Genomic DNA, 22,691 nt, shown 5'->3' with positions numbered 1-22,691 from the left:
TAAATAGGAAACAAAAACTGAATAGCACTAAAACACCCTCAAACATTTCTGTAGCTGCTGGAAACAGAACTAATAAAGGCTGTATTGTGTGCTCATTTTTCTATATAATACAGTAATCCATGGCCAAATTTCAGTGAGGATATCCTGTTTACTGATGGGTTCCATCTTAACTGTTGACAAGTGGTTTTCATAAGTCAAAATAATAAAAATAAATATTTTCTTTCATGCAGATCTCTCATTTGTAAACATAACTAAACGGGCTATAAACCCCTAATGCAATCCATTGGTTTTCTTGTATTTTGTCCTTGTGATGACTTATACTGTGCCAAAACTGGAAATACAGTGAGAAAAAATAGAATTCAGTAACATCCAAAACGTATTAATTAACTTTATAATTGTGTTCACATTTGGGTAATAACTGAGAAAATACTGTTAACAAAATTAGAAAGCATGAAGTTGACTTGGTTAACTTATGCTGTATATCAACCAGTAGTAATAAACAATATTAAGTGCATATTTATAATTTACCACTGCATTCCACAAAACAAAAAGGGGCAAGTTCCTACAAACCATCTTTCTATTTTGATCTAGGCATGGGAAAAGAAAGACTTTAAATGCTCCCAGGTTTCAGCTTAATTCACGTTAAATGTGGGATATAAATGTCATAAATAAGTAATGAATAGACAAACTCTGACTGTTGAGCACCTGATTCTCATAACATGATGTCTATTTTAGTGGCCCTTTATCAGGAGACAAAAAATGTCTGCACGAATATAACAGTGCTAGGGTGTCCCTATAACCAGCCCCTCCAAATGACACATTGGTTACATTTAAAACAAATTACTACTTTACCTATGAAAAGTTATTCTATTATACTTCCTCTGTGTACATCCATATGCTGCACAAGCCGGCATGTTTAAAAATATAAGTGAGATTAAATAAAAATGCAACCAGCAATAAAGAACAACATGGATGCAGCAGCTCATAGGTTTGTTTGCTTTGTTTTGAGTGTATGGGGATGACAACTGCATGGGAAAGGGGAAACAGAAACAAATCTAATTGGCTTCAGCTTTTTTACATCATCCAGTCTCCTGTTTTTACCCAAGCTCCTTGGATTTTTCCAACAGCCTCAAGGACTCATTCAGAAAAGCAATTAGGCAAACCCCATAAATTTCCTAGGACAAGGCTTAGCAGAGGGTACCAGGTCACGGTAGAACAGAACAGCCAGCCCCATGGACCCTCTCTGCATCAAACCCCTATAATATCAGGGTTCACAGCAAAATCAAGTCAAAATGAGGTGAAATGTCCCCTGTTTGTGGGTTTCTGACATGCAATGCATTGTAAAGTCTTCACACCCTTGTATATGTACCACAGTCTGAAATCAAATTTCAAATATATTAAAAAGTAGGAGTTTGTTTCACTAATCCATATAACATGTTCTGCACTTTCAATATAAAACAATTTTAGAAATATTCAAAAATAAATCATTTGATTGACCACCCTTCCACAACAAGATCAAAGCACTTTACATAAAAGTAAACATATCTGTAAATAAGAATAACCAAAAAAAAAAGTCTTATGTGCCTCCAGGGAAAGATTGAGAAGCACTGCGCTAGAAGGACTATGCACACAAATATTAAGAAACCAGCTCCTTAAAGGAAGGTACATCACCTATAACTGTACCAACTGAATAAATCATAGTTTGTCTGGGGATGTTTCATTGAAAGAGTAGAGGAGTGTGGTAGCCGTGTTAGTCCACTCTTAAGGTTATCAATAGAAATCAAACAAAATAAAACATGGAAAAGAAAATAAGATGATACCTTTTTTATTGGACATAACTTAATACATTTCTTGATTAGCTTTCGAAGGTTGCCCTTCTTCGTCAGATCGGAAATAAGTAGCACATTTGCTTATTTCCGATCTGACGAAGAAGGGCGACCTTCGAAAGCTAATCAAGAAATGTATTGTTATGTCCAATAAAAAAGGTATCATCTTATTTTCTTTTCCATGTTTTATTTCATTGAAAGAGCAAAGAAGAGAAGCTGGAAGTGGGAAAACAGCAGACCTGTTCTGTGTTTATACTTTGCTATCAAATTAGATGGCATTCCTTTCTGTTTCTATACTAGTTTGTGAAGTGCCTTGATCTCCCGGCAATAAAAGGCAGTACAATAAATTCTGGAACAAACAATGCTTCACACCCTTTGACAATACACAGTGGAAGCCCCTTTAGTGCAATAATGGCCACAAATGGTTCAGGATAAGCAAATACCAACTTTACAAAGAGGGCAGGTACAATTTTTGATCATTTTTCTTGGCAAAATAGCTCAAGTTTTTTCAGCTTGGCTGGGGATTGATCATTGTCCGAGCTCTGTCACAGACCTATGAACCATTTGAGTACATTTGCTTTCTTCTTGCCAAAACGTTCCATTGTTGTATTTGCTTTGTGCTTAGGATCACGGTACTGCTAAAAAGTGACTCTTTTCACCAGTCCTAGGTTTAGGGTGAACTGAACAGGTTTTCCTTCAGGATCTGCCTGAACTTTGTTCTGGCCATCTTTCCCTCAATCTTCACAAGCCTCCCCATCCCCACTGCAATACAGCCCTCCCTACAACATAATGCTGCTACTGCCATACTATATATAGGTATTTATTTATTTGCTATATTTGTACCCCACATTTTCCCACCCATTTGCAGGCTCAATGTGGCTTACATTATATTGCAAAAGGTATAATTATGAACAGAGTAATAGGTTTTTAAATTTAACATATAGTAACATACATAGTAGATGACGGCAGAAAAACACCTGCACGGTCCATCCAGTCTGCCCAACAAGATAACTCATATTTGCTGCTTTTTGTGTATACCCTACTTTGATTTGTACCTGTGCTCTTCAGGGCACAGACCGTATAAGTCTGCCCAGCACTATCCCCGCCTCCCAACCACCTGCCCCTCCTCCCAACCACCGGCTCTGGCACAGACCGTATAAGTCTGCCCAGCACTATCCTCGCCTCCCAACCATCAGCCCTACCTCCCAACCACCGGCTCTGGTACAGACCGTACAAGTCTGTCCAGCACTATCCCCGCCTCCCAACCACCAGTCCCGCTGCCCACCACCGGCTCTGGCACAGACCGTACAAGTCTGTCCAGCACTATCCCTGCCTCCCAACCACCAGCCCCGCCTCCCGATCCTGACTAAGCTCCTGAGGATCCATTCCTTCGGCACAGGATTCCTTTATGCTTATCCCACGCATGTTTGAATTCCGTTACCATTTTCATTTCCACCACCTCCCTCGGGAGGGCATTCCAAGCATCCACTACTCTCTCCGTGAAAAAATACTTCCTGACATTTTTCTTGAGTCTGCCCCCCTTCAATCTCATTTCATGTCCTCTCGTTCTACCACCTTCCCATCTCCGGAAAAGGTTCGTTTGCGGATTAATATCTTTCAAATATTTGAACGTCTGTATCATATCACCCCTGTTTCTCCTTTCCTCCAGAGTATACATGTTTAGTTCAGCAAGTCTCTCCTCATACGTCTTGTAACGCAAATCCCATTCTTTTTACATCCTTAACAAGATACGGCCTCCAAAACTGAACACAATACTCCAGGTGGGGCCTCACCAACGACTTATACAGGGGCATCAACACCCCCTTTCTTCTGCTGGTCACACCTCTCTCTATACAGCCTAACAACCTTCTAGCTACGGCCACCGCCTTGTCACACTGTTTCGTCGCCTTCAAATCCTCTGATACTATCACCCCAAGATCCCTTTCTCCGCCCGTACCTATCAGACTCTCCCCGCCTAACACATACGTCTCCCGTGGATTTCTATTCCCTAAGTGCATCACTTTGCATTTCTTCACATTGAATTTTAATTGCCAAACCTTAGACCATTCTTCTAGCTTCCTCAGATCTTTTTTCATGTTTTCCACTCCCTCCATGGTGTCCACTCTGTTACAGATCTTAGTATCATCCGCAAATAGGCAAACTTTACCTTCTAACCCTTCGGCAATGTCACTCACAAATATATTGAACAGAATCGGCCCCAGCACCGATCCCTGAGGCACTCCACTACTCACCTTTCCTTCCTCCGAGCGAATTCCATTCACCACCACCCTCTGGTGTCTGTCTGTCAACCAGTTCCTAATCCAGTTCACCACTTCAGGTCCTATCTTCAGCCCCTCCAGTTTATTTAAGAGCCTCCTGTGGGGAACCGTGTCAAAAGCTTTGCTGAAATCTAAGTAGATTACGTCCATAGCTCGTCCCTGATTCAATTCTCCTGTCACCCAATCAAAGAAGTCAATGAGATTCGTTTGGCACGATTTCCCTTTGGTAAAGCCATGTTGTCTCGGATCTTGCAACTTATTGGCTTCCAGAAAATTCACTATCCTTTCCTTCAGCATCGCTTCCATTACTTTTCCAATAACTGAAGTGATGCTTACCGGCCTGTAGTTTCCAGCTTCTTCCCTATCACCACTTTTGTGAAGAGGGACCACCTCCGCCGTTCTCCAATCCCTCGGAACCTTTCCCGTCTGCAAGGATATATTAAACAAATCTTTAAGAGGACCCGCCAAAACCTCTCTGAGCTCCCTCAATATCCTGGGGTGGATCCCGTCCGGTCCCATGGCTTTGTCCACCTTTAGCTTTTCAAGTTGTTGATACACACTTTCTTCCGTGAACGGTGCTGTATCCACTTCATTCTCAATTGTATTATTTCCAGTCCATCGCGGTCCTTCTCCAGGATTTTCTTCTGTGAAAACAGAACAAAAGTATCTATTTAGCAAATTTGCTTTTTCTTCATCATTTTCCACATAGCGGTTCGCAGTATCTTTTAGTCTCACAATTCCCTTTTTAGTCATTCTCCTGTCACTAATATACCTGAAGAAATTTTTGTCACCCCTCCTTACATTTCTAGCCATTTGTTCTTCCGCTTGCGCTTTTGCCAGTCGTATCTCTTTGGCTTCTTTCATTTTCATCCGGTAATCCTCCATGTGTTCCTTCTCTTGAGTTTTTCTGTATTTCTGGAACGCCAACTCTTTAGCCTTTATTTTCTCAACCACTTGCTTGGAGAACCATATTGGTTTCCTTTTTCTCTTGCTTTTATTTACTTTCCTTACATAAAGGTTTGTGGCACTATTTATAGCTTCTTTCAGCCTGAACCACTGTCCTTCCACTTCTCGTATTTCCTCCCAGCCCATCATCTCCTTCCTCAGGTATTCCCCCATTTTACTAAAGTCAGCACGCTTGAAATCCAGGACTTTGAGTTTTGAGTGGCCGCTCTCCACTTTAGCTGTCATATCAAACCAAACCGTTTGATGGTCACTGTTGCCCAGGTGGGCACCCACTCGGATATTTGACACGCTATCCCCATTTGTGAGCACTAGATCCAGTGTCGCTCCCTCCCTCGTGGGTTCCATCACCTTTTGTCTGAGCAAAACACTTTGGAAAGCATCCACGATCCCTCTACTTCTTTCCGATTCCGCAGAGGGAACCTTCCAATCTACATCCGGCAGATTGAAATCTCCCAGCAACAGCACCTCTCTCTTGCTTCCCAACTTTTGAATATCCGCGATCAGGTCTTTATCTAATTCCTCCAATTGTGTTGGAGGTCTGTAGACAACACCCACATGGACAGAGGTTCTATCATCTCTTTTTAAGGTGATCCATATCGCTTCTTCCTTTCCCCAGGTCCCTGTCATTTCAGTCGCAGTGATATCATTCCTCACATACAGAGCTACTCCGCCACCTTTACGACCCTCTCTATCCTTCCTAAATAGATTATAGCCTGGTATGTTTGCATCCCATTCATGGGAACCATTTAGCCACGTCTCTGTGATTGCAACAACATCTAAGTCTGCCTCCAGCATCAGGGCCTGAAGGTCATGAACTTTATTGCTTAGACTGCGAGCATTTGTGGTCATCGCTTTCCATCTATATTTCCTGGTATGCGTTTCAACAATAGTGATTTGGGGGTTTCTTTTCTCTTTTGGGTACCTTCATATCTTTTTGTTCCACTTTTATTATTTTATTTTATTATTTTATTACTGTGTAAGAAATAAGATAGGTCTGTAGAATGATTTACATAACACATAATAAAAACCAGTAAAATATAAGGACCAATAATGATAATAAAACTAATGTAATCAATTCGGAGGGATCAGTATGTGGTTGGTTAGATATAGAAGTCATTAAGGAGGATTCTTATTGTCTCTTCGAAAAAGTGCGTTTTCAATAATTTCCTGAAGGCTGTCAAGTCACGTGTTACTTTTATAATATTTGGTAGTTTATTCCATGCTTTCGTGCAGAGGTACATGAAGGTAGATGCGTGTAATGATTTGTATTTGAGTCCTCTACAATTAGGGTAATGGAGGTTTAGGAAGGTACGTGATGAACTTTTGATGTTTCGTGCCGGTAAGTCAATTAGGTCTGACAGGTATGGCAATGTGCCATTTTATGTCACACAAATTGCATAGCAACAAGACCAAAAAAATCCCCTTTCAACTCATCAGACCACAAAACCTTTCTTCCACACATCAGCTGTGGTGTTCCTTTGCAAACTCTGTGGCACATCATACAGCTTTTCTTCAGTACCAACTTCCTTCTTGCTGTCTTCACCCACAAGCCACGTTTGTTAAGTAATATTTAAATTGTTGAGACTGGGGAAAAAGTTGACTGTTTAATCACTGATCTCAGTAGTCCCTTTAATGTAATATTGGGCCTCATAGTGACCTTGCTCAGCCAATTCCCTTAACTCATGGCTACTGGTTTAGGAGGGAAAGCCTGATCGAGGCAGCATCTAGGTAATGTCAAACTGATTCCGCTTTACAATGAAAGAGTCAATAGTACCCAACAAGATATTCAAAACACAATTAAATCTTCATATAGCATTTCCACAATCTCTACATTTAAAAAATGTTATTCCAGAGTTAGTTTGTATTTTCCCCAACAGCTCTGTATTCAGCATGTTTAGACCTTTGCTTCAAATTCACTTCATATTAACAGAAATAGCTTGATTCTTCATCCAAGAGTTCTCAGAACACCTCAGCTACTGTGACTAGACACAGATGGACTATTTCAAATGTATTATGGGCTTGGTTCAAGCATGTTTTGGAAATAGAGCTAGTTTGGGTTTATCAAGACATAGCATGTGAAACATGAAGCAATCAAGACATTTTGGGGGGAAATTCTTATTTTTGACTATTTCTATAATTGCTTTCACATTGAAGGTATTCAGCATATTATGCAGATCAGTGAAACAAATTTGTACTTCAATAGATCCTGAACTGTATTTTTTAGACACAGAATGTGAAAATGTACAAGGATGTGAACATGTTTTTGCAAGGTACTGTATTCACTGAGAACAGGACAGAACTTCCTCACATTCTCTACAGCAAGTGCTTACAGACTCACTCTCAGCCTTGACGATGCAGTACACACTGCTGTCTAGCCTTAGGACAGGAGGATTTGGCTATGCAATGAAAAAAAGCATTAAAAAAATTATGCTCAAAAATGGGCCTAAGAAAAGATTGGCTCTAAGTGTGAGTCTATAAAGGGTGGGTGTGTGTTACAGAATGGACCTTGGCGCCAATTCCCATGCCCTAACTTTGGGCACCAAAATTTATGCCTGCTAAAACCTTAAAAAATGGTGGTGCTCAAGTTGAGCATATTGACCCATTATTAGAGAGCCAAGCGGCATCCACAACAAAGAAAATGTTCCACTCAATGTGGAAACTCAAACACCTGAAACAATTCTTCCCGAGGGATACATTCCGCAACCTGATACAATCAATGGTGCTAAGCCACGTAGATTACTGCAATGGAATTTATGCAGGGTGCAAAGAACATTAAAGAAACTCCAGGCCGCTCAAAACACGGCAGCTAGGCTTATATTCGGAAAAACTTGATTTGAAAGCGCAAAACCCCTCCGCAAAAAACTACACTGGCTCCCAATCAAAGAACGCATTGCCTTCAAAATCTGTACCCTGGTCCACAAAATTATCTACAGTGAAGCCCTGGGATACATGACAGACTTGATCGACTTACCAACTAGAAACACATCAGAATCAACACGATCAAATCTGAATCTGCACTACCCAAGCTGCAAAGGACTTAAATACAAATCAACTTACGCATCCAGCTTTTCCTACATAAGCACACAAATTATGGAACGCACTACCAAAAGCCTTGAAAATGATATACAACCACTTAAACTTCTGGAAATCACTAAAAACTAACCTGTTCAAAAAGGCATACCCCACCAATCCAACATAAATGCCTGATCCCTGCAACACAACAAAACTAAAGTACGTAATGGACAATACTTAACTCTTCCGATGTACGTTTCCCCAATGTGGCCATGCCACATGAACTTTATCTTACCATAACATCACTTTGCATTTATTCTCACCGGAGTCTGCAAACGCCTCTCCGGTACTATGTAAGCCACATTGAGCCTACAAATAGGTGGGAAAATGTGGGATACAAATGTAACAAATAAAATAAATAAATAAATTATTAAATAACAGTGCACATAACTTTTCAGAATGCCGACACATCCATGCCACTTCCATGCCCCCTTTTCAGTTGTATGCTATGGGTTTTGGGCGCCAACCATTACAGAATAGCTCACAGATACATGTGCAAATCATAATTGGTGCCAAGTAACACCAACAATTGATTGTTAGTGGCCCCTTGCTGCTCATTAACAGCTCATTAGCCAATTAAGTCGTGCACATATCTCAGGATCACACTCAAATCTAGGCACCAGAATTTGGGGTTGTGTCTGAATGTACACACAACCTATTGGAATATGTGCATGTGTTTTACATATAAGGGGAAATTCTATACTTTAGGTGCTCACATTTACACACCATCATGCATGTAAATGCACAGAATACAAGCACATATATGTGTACACACACTCACATAAGTGCTAGCTAAGCATCTAAGCCAGAGTTCCTCAATGTGCAGACCCCACTGTCTTTCCGGGGGGTAGTCCTGCTATTATGCCTCTCTACCCAGGTTCAGGACAAAAAGGGGAAAGTTAATTTGGGGGGGGGGGGGGGGGCCAAGAGACATGTGCTTTAAAGGACAAGGTATTCCTCAATAGAAAAACAAAACAAGAATGCATTTGGAAATGCTCACAACCTTGATGATACTCCCCCAATGAAGTTTGATGATAGCCTGATGGGGATGGATGTCATTGACACACGTTGGTCGGAAGTGTGGTGGCTCCATATGGGAAGATATCTGGTAGCTCTCTTTAGCTCATTAGAATCCGAAGTGGCTCCAGCTTAAAAATTAATGTAGACCATTGGCCTAAGCACTATTCTGCAAATACTTGATTAACTTGCATTATTTGCTGTGTTTTGGACAGCTTGTAAACTTTTGATCGTGCTGAGGAAGGCCTGCATAGATAATATTGAAGTAGTCTAGTCAGGAGGGCGTTCGGGCATACAACAGTGTCAGCTGGCAGGAGTTGTCCAGTTAAGAGCATACTGAGCAAAACCGTCGCAATGCCCAGAAGTGTTTTTTAACCAAAGCTGAAATTTGGGCCTCGAGGTTAGGTGTTGATCAATTAGCATTCTTAAGTAACTGAAATAATCCAGTATCAATAACATAGTACACATAGTAGATGACAGCAGAAAAAGACCTGCACAGTCCATCCAGTCTGCCCAACAAGTTAAACTCCGTATGTGCTACTTTTTGTGTATACCCTACCTTGATTTGTACCTGTCCTCTTCAGGGCACAGACCGTATAAGTCTGCCCAGCACTATCCCCGCCTCCCAACCACCAGCCCCACCTCCCACCACCGGCTCTGCCACCCAATCTCGGCTAAGCTCCTGAGGATCCATTCCTTCTGAACAGGATTCCTTTATTCCATGGTAGACTTTTTATTGTGATATTTGCACTTTTCAGTTTTGTAATACCTTCCACTATTTTCTTGCAAAACTCTTTTGTCTGAAATTTCTCCAAAAACCTGATCACTGGGATACTGGCACTGGATTTTTTCTCTATTGAGAATATGTCAATTTGACATTCTACAAAACAAAAAAAGAAGCAGTTTTGTTCCCAGTCAAGGGGTCAGCCCGTTTCCCCTTTGGTTCATCAATCCTAAAGGGAAAGGGGCAATAGATTTAGGATTTAGTTCAGGCCTTTTTCAGCAGCAGCTCAAGAGGATTTACATTCAAGAACAGTAGGTGTTTCCTGTCCCTAAAGGGCTTATGATCTAAGTTTGTATCTGATGCAGAGGAGGATCAAATGACTTGTCCAAGATCTCAAGAAGCTGCAGTAGGATTAATACCAGGCTTCCCTGATTCTCAGCACGCTGCTCTACCATTAGGCTACTACTCCTCTTGTAACAAACTAAGAATTTATTAAAATGTTATGTAATATAATAATTTGTACCATCAACATTCCATGGCTAGCTGGCTGGCTGGGTTCGTAACATCCTGACTTCAGCAAGCCTCCAGCATTCCATTCCCTCTCACTGTCCCGTCTTTGCATAAAGATCAAATGATGTCAGAGGGCGGAACAGGGAGAGGGAAGGGAAAGCTGGAGGCGAGCCAACGTCAGGATGTTACGAATGCGAGCAAGACAAGTGAAGGCAACGGAACGCTGGACATGGAGGGGAGGACAGAATCGAGGGACATCGAGGGGAAGGGAGGGCAGGGCAGAGGAGAATTGACATGGATGGGATGGGAGGAGAGGAGAGGAGAGGAAAGAATCGAGGGACACAGATGGGAGGGCAGGGCAGAGAATCGCTGGACATGGAGGGGATGGGAGGGGAATCACAGGACATGGAGGAGAGGGCAGGGTAGAAGACAATCGCTGGACATGGAGGGGAGGCCAGAATCCTGGGATACGGAAGGGAGGGCAGGGCAGAGAAGAGGAGAATCGCTGAACATGGAGGGGATGGGATGAGAGAAGAGAATCACGGGACACGGAGGAGAGGGCAGGGTAGAGGACAATCGCTGGAGGGGAAGGTAGGAGAGAATCACGGGACACAGAGGAGAGGGCAGGGTACAGGACAATCGCTGGAGGGGAAGGTAGGAGAGAATCACGGCACACAGAGGAGAGGGCAGGGCAGAGGACAATCGCAGGACACGGAGGGCAGAGGAGAATCGCTGGACATGGAGGGGAGGCCAGAATTGCAGGACACCAAGGGGAGGGCAGTGCAGAGGAGAATCGCTGGACATGGAGGGGAGACCAAAATCGTGGGACACGGAGGGAACGGCAGGGCAGAGGAGGATCGCTGCACATGGAGGGGAGGGCAGGGGAGAGAGAAGAAATTGCTTCGATTAGAGCCTTAAAAACAATCACCATTACAAGATAGCCTTGCTAGCTCCCGTTTCATTTTTTTGAGAAACGGGCCTTTTTTACTAGCAACTTAATAAAAATAATGCTGCCCTTCCTATAGTTTTGCATTACAAGTGAAACAAACCAAGTAATGTTTACTAATACTTGCCTGCCGATCCGGCGCAGGTGAGCGGGCGGGCGGCCCGGGGCTGATCCTAGCTGTCTGCTGCCGCGTGGCTACGGCCTACCCCCTTCGCCGTCGGCCATCCGTCGGCCCGTGCCTCCTGCACTGGTCGTGCCCCGAGGTCCTGTGCGCTGCAGCCGTGCTCCCTGCCGGAACGGCCTGGGCGCGGATCGCAGACCACGGGACCGGGATCCATCCTGCGGTGGTGTCGGGGTGCGACAGGAGCGGGACAGGAGCTAGGGAGGCCGAGAGGAGGCAGAGTCCATCAGCCCCAGCTTGTTCCAGCCCGCCCATCCAGCGACCTGTGCGACCGGGCCGACTGGGTAAGGGACAGAAGCCGAGGTGAGGCAGAGTTCCACTGGCACTGGCCTGTTCCAGTCTCCCAACCCGGCTTTTCCCTGCCTGTCCAGTCCATCTCTTCCAGCCACCCAATCCAGTTTCTCCCTGTTGCTCCAGTCCGCCTGATCCAGCTTCTTCCTGCTTGTTCCAGTCTGCCTGATCCAGATTCTCCCTGCCTGCTCCAGTCCGCCTGATCCAGCTTCTTCCTGCTTGCTCCAGTTCGCCTGATCCAGCTTCTTCCTGCTTGTTCCAGTCTGCCTGATCCAGATTCTCCCTGCCTGCTCCAGTCCGCCTGATCCAGCTTCTTCCTGCTTGCTCCAGTTCGCCTGATCCAGCTTCTTCCTGCTTGCTCCAGTCCACCTGATCCAGCTTGTTCCAGTCTGCCCGATCCTGCTCTCCCTGCTTGCTCCAGTCCGCCTGATCCAGCTTCTTCCTGCTTGCTCCAGTCCGCCTGTTCCAGCTTCGTCCTGCTTGTTCCAGTCCGCCTGATCCAGCTTGTTCCAGTCCACCCGATCCTGCTCTCCCTGCTTGCTCCAGTCCATCTGCTCCAACCTGTTCCAGTCCGCTTGATCCATCTTCTCCCTGCTTGCTCCAGTCATTCTGCTCCAGCTTGTTCCAGTCCGCCTGATCCAGCTTCTCCCTGCTTACTCCAGGCCTTCTGCTCCAGCCAGCTTGCTCCAGACTGCCTGACTCAGCCTGTTCCAGTCCATCTGCTTCAGCTTGTTCCAGCCTGTTCCAGTCTGTCTGCTTCAGCTTGCTCTAGTCCGCCAGCTCCTGCTTCAAACCATTCCAGCTTGTTCCAGTACTGCTGCTGTGCTCTCCACTGCACTCACCTGCTCCTGCCACTCAACCTGCCTACTAGCCAATCACCTGTCTGACTGACTACCACCCACCCTGAAACCTGCCTTCATCCCAGCCCATCTTCCTACCAACTCATCACTCCCAACTCATCATTCCCTGCCCAACTGCTCACCCTCACCTGCCTGTCTTCCAGCCCACCCACCTGCCCTGTGAACACTTCAGTCACTACTCATGGCTCCCATTCACATCCTATTCCTTGCCCTGTCCCTCCCTATCTTTTCCCCCTCCCACCGCTGTATACCACACGATCTCACTACCCATCCCTGTCCTCTTCCATCCTGCTCACCACTGCAATACCCTACCTACCCCTGTACCCCACCACCTCACCATCCCTACTGTCGTCGTCCTCCTCCTTCCTAGCTCTCAACCTTCAACACCTCCTTCCTGCCATGAACCCTTCCCCTTTCCTCCTAAGCGCATCCCGTCTTCGTCGCCCTTCCTCACCCACCCTTCTCCGCACTCTCTTGCTCCTTCTCCTGCTATCCGCGGGTGACATCAATCCCAACCCAGGTCCCCCACACCTGTCCTCGTCCTCATCTCATCTATGCAAACGTCCCCGCGATATCTCCAATCTCATCTCTATTCCCCTCCTCCCTCCCCTTCTCGTGCGCCCTGTGGAATGCCCACTCGATCTGCAACAAACTTCCCTTCACCCACGATCTCTTCATCTCCCATTCCCTTCAACTGCTCGCCCTAACTGAAACCTGGCTCACCCCTGACGACTCTGCCTCAATCGCAGCCCTATGCCATGGAGGTTATCTTTTCTCCCATTTGCCCCGCCCAACTGGCCGCAGTGGCGGCGGCGGGCTACTACTTTCGCCCTCCTGCAGTTTTCAACCTCTCCACCTACCTCAGTCTCACTGCTTCTCATCCTTTGAAGTTCACTCCATCCGTCTATTCCACCCACTGCCACTCAGAGTTGCAGTCATCTACCGCCCCCCCCCTGATAAATCCCTCCCTTCCTTCCTTACCGACTTCGATGCCTGGCTCTCCGTTTTTCTTGAGCCCTCATCCCCATCCCTCATTCTTGGTGACTTCAACATTCACACTGATAACCCATCCGACTCATATGTTTCTCAGTTCCTCACTCTTACCTCCTCCTTCAACCTCCAACTGAGCCCCACAACCCCTACTCACAAATCTGGCCACTGTCTTGATCTCGTCCTCTCTTCTACTTGCTCACCCTCCAATTTCTGCGTTTCAGCTCTTCCTATCTCTGACCACCACCTAATCACATTCACACTTCAGCACCCTCCCCCTCAATCTCGCCCAACACTAACTACTACGTCCAGAAATCTCCAGGCTGTTGACCCCCCCACCTTATCCTCTAGTATCTCTGATCTCCTCCCTTCCATCATGTCCTCCAAATCTGTTGACATAGCTGTCTCCACTTACAATGCCACTCTCTCCTCTGCTCTAGACACCCTTGCACCGTCCATCTCCCGTCCCACAAGGCGTACCAATCCCCAGCCCTGGCTGACCCCTTGCACCCGTTACCTTCGCTCCTGCGCCCATTCGGCTGAACTCCTCTGGAGGAAATCTCGCGCCCATACTGACTTCATTCACTTCAAATTCATGCTATCCTCCTTCCAATCCTCCCTATTCCTCGCTAAACAGGACTATTACACCCAACTAACTAATTCCCTCAGCTCTAACCCACGTCGTCTCTTCGCCACCCTCAACTCCCTCCTCAAAGTGCCCTCCGCTCCCACCCCCCCCCCCTCACTCTCTCCTCAATCTCTGGCCGACTACTTCCGTGACAAGGTCCAGAAGATCAACCTCAAATTCACCACCAAACCTTCTCCTCCTCTTCATCCTATAACCCACTCTCTCAACCAACCTACCCAGGCCTCCTTCTCCTCTTTTCCTGCTATCACCGAAGAGGAAACCGCCCATCTCCTCTCCATCTCGAAATCCACCACCTGTTCCTCAGACCCCATCCCCACCAACTTACTTATCACCATCACTCCTACTATCACCCCCACCATCTGTCATATCCTCAACCTCTCTCTCTCCACTGCAACTGTCCCGGACACCTTCAAGCATGCTGTGGTCACACCACTCCTCAAAAAAACATCACTTGACCCTACCTGTCCCTCCAACTACCGCCCCATTTCCCTCCTACCCTTCCTCTCCAAGATACTTGAACGCGTCATTCACAGCCGCTGCATTGATTTTCTCTCCACTCATGCCATCCTCGATCTGCTCCAATCTGGCTTTCGCCCCCTACACTCGACAGAAACGGCACTATCTAAGGTCTGCAATGACCTGTTCCTCGCCAAATCCAAAGGTCACTACTCCATTCTCATCGACCTATCCCCCGCTTTTGACACTGTCAATCACAACCTACTTCTTGACACACTGTCCTCCTTTGGGTTCCAGGGCTCTGTCCTCTCCTGGTTCTCCTCCTATCTCTCCCATCGTACCTTCAGAGTACACTCTCATGGTTCGTCCTCCTCCTCTATCCCGCTCTCTGTTGGAGTTCCTCAAGGCTCTGTCCTTGGGCCCCTTCTTTTTTCAATCTACACCCCTTCCTTAGGCTCCCTGATCTCTTCTCATGGTTTCCACTATCATCTTAATGCTGACGACACCCAGCTTTATCTCTCCATACCAGAAATCACTGCGGAAACCCAGGCCAAGGTATCGGCCTGCTTATCCGACATTGCTGCCTGGATGTCCAACCGCCACATGAAACTGAACAGGGCCAAGACTGAACTTATTGTTTTCCCACCCAAACCCACTTCTCCTCTCCCTTCACTCTCTATCTCAGTTGATAACACCCTCATCGTCCCCGTCTCATCTGCCCGCAACCTCGGTGTCATCTTCGACTCCTCCCTCTCCTTCTCTCCGCATATCCAGCCGATAGCCAAGACCTGTGGCTTCTTCCTCTATAACATTAGCAAAATTCGCCCCTTCCTCTCTGAGCACACCACCCAAACTCTCATCCACTCTCTCATTACCTCTCGCCTTGACTACTGCAACCTACTCCTCACTGGCCTCCCACTTAGCCATCTATCCCCCCTTCAGTCCATTCAGAACTCTGCCGCACGTCTTATCTTCCGCCTTAACTGATATACTCATATCACCCCTCTCCTCAAGTCACTTCACTGGCTTCCGATCAGATACCGAATACAGTTCAAGCTTCTCCTACTCACCTACAAATGCACTCGATCTGCAGCCCCTCCTTACCTCTCTACCCTCATCTCCCCTTACGTCCCTACCCGTAACCTCCGCTCTCAAGACAAATCCCTCCTTTCAGTACCCTTCTCTACCACCGCCAACTCTAGGCTTCGCCCTTTCTGCCTCGCCTCACCCCATGCTTGGAACAAACTCCCTGAGCCCATACGCCGGGCCCCCTCCCTACCCATCTTCAAATCATTACTCAAAGCCCACCTCTTCAATGTCGCCTTCGGCACCTAATCACTTCATCGCTTCTCAGGAAATCTCATCTACCCCAACTTGACATTTCGTCCTTTAGATTGTAAGCTCTTATGAGCAGGGACCGTCCTTATTCGTTAATTTGTACAGTGCTGCGTAACCCTATTAGCGCTCTAGAAATGTTAAGTAGTAGTAGTAGAGAAGATGCCAAGTTAACTCTGACTTCTGAACAACACTGGGGAGAGAGGGGTGACACCTTTGCTGTCAAGAAGAATAGTGCAAAAGGAATTTGCAAGTGATAGGAGAAGCCATTATAGCTGGATGGTGTTAAGACTCTTCTAAAGATGTGAAATCTTACTCTTCTGCTGCGAGGTCAGTATTCAGAGACCCTGGGCAGCATGCAGTTCAAATACTTTGCATCAGCAGATCTAAACAAAAACCACACATTACAGGTGCAAAAATACCCACCAACAGCACAAAAAGTATATGTGCCTATATGGCAAACGCAATGCAGTTTTCCTCACCCAGACCTAACCCTGCCCCCTTTTACCTGTGTACTTTTTTTTTTTTTTTTAATTGCCTTGCTTCAGTTTCTGTGAAAGACCATTTGACATGGGGCAAAGCATTTTCCTGCATAAAAATCTTCAAAAACTGTCCTGCTCATGATCTAAGATGACTAAATCATCAGTCTGGAACTTGAGCAGAACTAGAACTTGGTCTTTTCTACATACTTTTATATAATATTCCAAACTGGGAGGCCAACCATCCTCCTGTGCTGCTTTAAAACGCAGAGCTCTTTTATGTAGGGGAGGGGGGATTTGGTATGGGAAGATAAAGAGGAAAACAATGACGATTATTGGAAAGTTTATTGATTATCTGTACCCATGATATACCTTGTTGAGATGTTACAACATGTTTATATTGGTTTTATCGTCAATAAAAAAAAAAAAATTAAATTAAAACATAGAGCTCTACTGTTCCTCCTGTACACTGTCTTTGGAACTGCTCATGATCTTTGATGATCCAGAAGCAAGCAAACAACCTCTTACCTGTAATTCTGATTCTGAAAGTCTTCTTATTCGGTAGAAAAGATAATGGTGCATACTATGTGCAGTTGTGGAGACCACACCTTCACATCAGTCCAAAGGGTGACTTAAAATGAACATCCATCTTCATAATAAAGCATGGGGGGAGACAATTATCTACATATTTAAACTTTGGAAGAGAGGCAAGAAAGACATCTGTATATCTCTCCCTTATTTCCCCTACAATATAAATGCACAAGAAGTGGACCTCATTCAACAGAAAAGGCGTTACTGAACTAAAGTTCATAGGAGGAGAGTAAAAGGGGTTAGACTCAGGAGTAATTTAGAGAAAGAATTTATTAACTATTTCTAGTTTTTGGAGTCTTCATTCTAGAGTCTACACCATCGGATCTTTATCCAGGAAAAATAGAGAGAACTATTTGTTGTAACTGCTAAATATTTTCCCTTCCGCCTAAAAGAACAAACTCTTCCCCTCCAGTAATGGCTCCATTTGCAGTGGATGGGGTGATCCAGAATAAACATAGAAAATGATGGAAGATAAAAACCACTGGTCTATCTAGTCAAAGCACCCATGCCAACTGCTCATCTCTACAAACCTTTCCTTTTCCTCAGAGATCCTCTGTCTGTCCCTTGATTTCTTTAATTCAGATACTGTCCTTGTCAGCACTATGTCTACACATCTACTATCCTTTTCTGCAAAAAAAAATATTCCTTTCATTATGTGCATCACTGTAACTAAATATTCATTTTAATCTGTTTGCTGGTTGAAATTTGGTGAGAATAAAACTATCCGGTATTTAGAAAGAAGACATGGCTGTTCCTTTTATCCAATTGAGCTGGGTGTACAATCAGAATGGTTTTAAGGTATGATGGGGCTGGTAGTGCTGAAAGGGAGGAAAAAGTGGTGCATCTGTGTTCCTTTCTGTTCAAGCATAGTCCTTATTATTGATGTTATTTTGTGTGTTTTTATATGTACTGTTTTAATTTAATATCTGGTTGAATATGCTATTATGGTACTATACACCATTTTAGACAGACTGGTTTTGCTTGCCAGAAGGATAACTGACCAACCTGCGAGTGTAATTGCCATTTAGAAGAAACATCTAATACTAACCATTGCTTTTAGAATTACCACCTTCTCTCCATCCAGTCAAGAGATTACATTTGGCAGATTAGAAGGCCCTGTGGTTATATTGCATGGGGTTTCTTTTTGATTGGAGAAATATAAACACAGAAGCAGCCAGCTTCCTTTTCCTATAAAAGAACACTTCCTCTCTTGTCAAATCTAAGTAAGAGATTTATACTTCACATTCTGTTAACACTACAAAAAAAAAAGAGAGAACACTAAATATCAACTGCAGGTATTAGATTAAAACCAGAGCTCTGTAAGTAAGGGCTAAAGCTGACTCAGCTAACCAGAGCCCAGCAACAGAGCAGGCTCAGAAATCATCCTCTCAGTAACAGACTGAAAAGGCTTCAGAGTCCTGATGCCCTCAAGCATTGATTCCAACAGCAGCACTGAAAAACAGGTTACAAATGTTCTGCTTCATTACAACAGAATAGGTCTGAACTTCAGCTTCCACAAATCGGGAAGGAGAAAGTACAGTTTAGTCCACTCCCAATAGCAACTAGCAAGGAAAGGAAGCACTACTCAGCCTCCCCCAGCAGCAACCAGTACAAAAATATTTCAAAATGAATCCCTGTTGCCTCATTTACTCGTAGACATGGTATATACATTTTAAATCAAAATAAATGAATAACCTTAGTGAACCAGCCCCCCTAAATATAGGTGCAAAAGACCATCTGAATGACGACAAGCAGTAATTCCATCTGATCCCTAACACGAAACATAAAAATAATCAAGTGATTCCTCAACTGCAGAATCCCACAGCATTATCATCAATAATACTCAAAGGCACTCAATAATCCAAAATAACATTGCCCCTGAAGTTGAGTCATACATTTGTTTAGCAAATGCTACATACATCATAACAACTGCACTTCAACTGAATTAATGCAATGCATCTGGACAGGGAGGAGGAACTGGGGAGTGTTTCAGAGAGAAAATATCCTTTTTAAGCTTTACCGCACAAGAGTCAAAATAAAAAGATAAGGCAGTACATTAACTGCCAAGATCGTATAGGTCCTTCTTCACATGTGGAGAATTATGCCATCTGAAAAGTATACGTAATCCATCAGCTCTTACATGGCTCCAACAGAACGCACCACTGCCTGCAAAGAACCTCATTATTCATGCAAGCTCAATATGGTTCCCAACATTTTAATATGGTAAAAAAATAAATAAAAGTCATAAGACATATGGGGAAGGAACGCCTGAAATGGGAGTGATAATTCATAGTGGGGGGTGGAGTACTAGATACGGATGTGGGGAGAAAAAGGCTGTTAGTGTTAGGGGTGGAGACGGAGTACTAGGTGCAGCGAGTGGATGAGCGTGAGGGAGGAAAAGGATGATGGTGTTGGAGAGGGATGGGATAAATGCATCACACATTTTGGTTTGGAAGGATATTTACAGCGAGACCGAGTTACACACACACGCAGCTAGCTTCCATCACACGACAAGCGCCCCTCTTTAAAGGCATCCAAGGAGCCAGTACCAACATCCTGCAGTCCGGCATCTCTCCCCCTTTCCTCCTCAGCCGCAATCCAGCATCTCTCCCTCCCTTTGACACTCTTCCTCTTTCCTCCCCGCCCGTCGTCCGGCATCTCTCCCACTCCTCCCCTCATGCCCGCGGTACGACACCTTATTCTCATTGTCTCAAACCCTCAGTCCTACCTTCACACTTGGCTTTGAAGTCGCCAACAGCAGCGATCAACATTCCCTGCCTGTAGACTTCATCCAACCCCGGAGCCTTCCCACAGCACAGCTGCGTTCCGCCCCGCCGGAAACGGAAGCTGCGGCAGAGGGGGAGGGAGAGAAGTTGCGTCTGAGGGGGCGGAGCGCCCCTAGAGAAGACTGCAGGGTTGTGTGTGTCTATAGGTGTAGGTGTGAGTAAAGGAGGACGTAGAAGATTCACAGACGCGATTGAAAACAATAGCAAACTTGTGCGGTTTCTATTGTTTTATTAAACTTCCTTAGTTTTGCATTCTTTATGTTAGGAGGGGATCGGGGTGGGGGGCAGGTAAGGGGAGTTGGGGAAATTGCGAGGAGTCTGCGAGGGAGAGGAGACCGAGTTATATTCAAAACTAGTAAAAAAAAAAAAAAGGCCCGTTTCTCAAAGAAATGAAACGGGCGCTAGCAAGGTTTTCCTCCGAGTGTGTATGTTTGAGAGAGTGTGTATGAGAGTGACTGTGTGAGAGAGAGAGTGAATGTGCGAGTGTGTGTGTGTGACAGAGAGAGTGAGATTGGGTGTGAGTGTGTCTGTGAGAGAGAGAGTGTGTGGCCAGGGGCCCCCCTCCCGCCGTCCCAGTTCCAGTGACCCCCATCCCTCCGAGTTCCAGTGTCCCCCCTCCCTCCATCCCTCCGAGTTCCAGGGTCATCCCCCTCCCTCCCTCCCTCCGAGTTTCAGGGTCCCCCTCCCTCCCTCCCTTCCAGTTCCAGGCCCCCTCCCTCCGATTTTTGAACGTCATCTTCACTTACCAAGTCAGGGTTACGGTGGCGGGCAGCAGCGGTAAAATGCGTGCAGGCTCAGCCCTTCTCTCTCTCAGTTTCAGGGTCCCCCTCCCTCCCAGTTCCAGGGTCGTCGTCCCTCCCTTCCTTCCAGTTCCAGGCCCCCTCCCTCCGATTTTTAAAAGTTATCTTCACTTACCAAGTCAGGGTTACGGCGGCAGGCAGCAGTGGTAAAACACGTGCAGGCTCGGCCCTTCTCTCTCTTTCTCAGCTGTAGTCCCGCCTTTGCGGAAACAAGAAATGAGGGCGGGACCACAGCTGAGAAAGAGAGAAGGGCCGAGCCTGCACGCGTTTTACCACTGCTGCCCGCCACCATAACCCTGACTTGGTAAGTGAAGATGACTTTTAAAAATCGGAGGGAGGTGTCCTGGAACTGGAAGGGAGGGACGATGACACCCTCATGCGTGTGACGTCAAGTTCCTTTGCCTGGCAACTCTGCAGCATGCCCTTCCCTCTCACTGTTCTGCCCTCAACGTCATCTCATTTTGACGCAAGGGTGGGACAGAGAGAGATGGTGACAGACTGACGAACCTTACGAACTGTTCACTTCAGTGTGCCACGGTCAGCTTCAGAACGTTGGAGGTGCAAATTATTATAGTAGATGTATTTTGTCAGTTCTCCAGAGCTTGCTTTGTTATTTATTTGCTATGCTGAATTCTGGTTTTCAGTGCTACTATATGCCTTTATTTTTCTTATGCTGAAAATAAAGATATTTCTATATAAAAACAATAGCAAACGTTATACAGGACGAGCGTCCCTCCTTTTGGTATTGAAGAAGCAAATTACATGCCTCAGTGTTGAGAGATCCAATTTACAAGACCATATATTAATTGCGTGGGGACCCAGTATCAACTAAGTATACATACAATGTCCCAAACATTAAACCCTAGAATTACTTGTTAAATAGTTTCACAGCCACAAGCAGTATTTATCATGTCAAGACTTCACCATATCAATATAGATGAGTTCAATTTTTTTAGAAGGGGATCATCAGAGTATACTGCAGCACACACCATACGAACATTGTATTCCTTTGAGATAATGGTTGTGGCGCAAATCATCATTGATCCACTTATTTTATTTTGTTAATTTTTAAATTGCTTTCTGTGTATTTAACTTCATTTAAAAAAAACATGCCAAAAAACATTACTTAATTTAACTGGCAGCAAATTTTCACCAGAGGAGAACCTCCGCCAACTTGGCCAGGTTTCGATTACTTCTTCAGGGAAGAGGTTCTCTAGAGAAAAAGTTTAAATAAGTACAAATGTTATGACTCCATATTACATATCATGCCCCCTAGCAGATTACCCAAAGTCCAGCAACACTTACAAATGCATGCTATATATTGCTCCTACATAGGGAGAAAAATGGTCGTGACGGCTAATCCCAGGCTTATTCTTTAAATAGCATACAGCTGATTGTGAAACCACACTCCTGATTGGACCGCGTCATTACAGTTGCAGCCAATCAAATCAGAGACCACCAATCGATTTCAGAATTCAATCCCGAGGGTTGCAATGATTATAGTTGGAAAATCCAGCATTGTTCCTTATAGTTTAGTAGCTGGTAGAAAATTTGCTGCCAGTTAAGTGATGTTTTTTGGCATGATTTTGGAAATGAAGTTCAAATACACAGAAAGCAATTTAAAAATCAACAAAATAAAATAAGTGGATCAATTACGATTTGCACCACAACCATTATTTCAAAGAAACACAATGTTTGTATGGTGTGTGCTGCAGTATACTCTGATGATCCCCTTCTAAAATAATTGCATTCATCTATATTGATATGGTGAAGTCCTGACATGATAAATACTGCTTGTGGATGTGAAACTATTTAACAAGTAATTCTAGATTTCAGTGTTAAGAGAGGCATGAGCTGCCCAGGCAATTCAGAAAAAAAAAGTATTTTTTGTCTGTTTGGAACTGTTACTTACAAAGTATCTCCCACAAGGCCA

At 44.9% G+C, this 22,691-nt stretch overlaps 1 protein-coding gene across 12 annotated transcripts in view; it reads right to left on the bottom strand.

Moving 5' to 3' along the window:
• The window catches only part of MADD (MAP kinase activating death domain), a 204,171-nt gene extending 184,185 nt beyond the window's left edge, over positions 1 to 19,986 (bottom strand). For all 12 annotated transcript variants that reach the window (XM_030200906.1, XM_030200911.1, XM_030200907.1 and 9 more), the window contains exon 1: positions 19,901 to 19,986. The gene's annotated coding sequence lies outside the window, so the exon portion shown is untranslated. The remainder of the gene's footprint in view (positions 1 to 19,900) is intronic.
• Positions 19,987 to 22,691: the final 2,705 nt, after the last annotated feature.

This window comes from Microcaecilia unicolor, chromosome 4, assembly GCF_901765095.1.
Source record: "Microcaecilia unicolor chromosome 4, aMicUni1.1, whole genome shotgun sequence".
NCBI classification, from domain to species: domain Eukaryota; kingdom Metazoa; phylum Chordata; class Amphibia; order Gymnophiona; family Siphonopidae; genus Microcaecilia; species Microcaecilia unicolor.
Note: the sequence above shows the minus strand (reverse complement) of the source record. Positions and strands in the feature narration are given on the sequence as shown.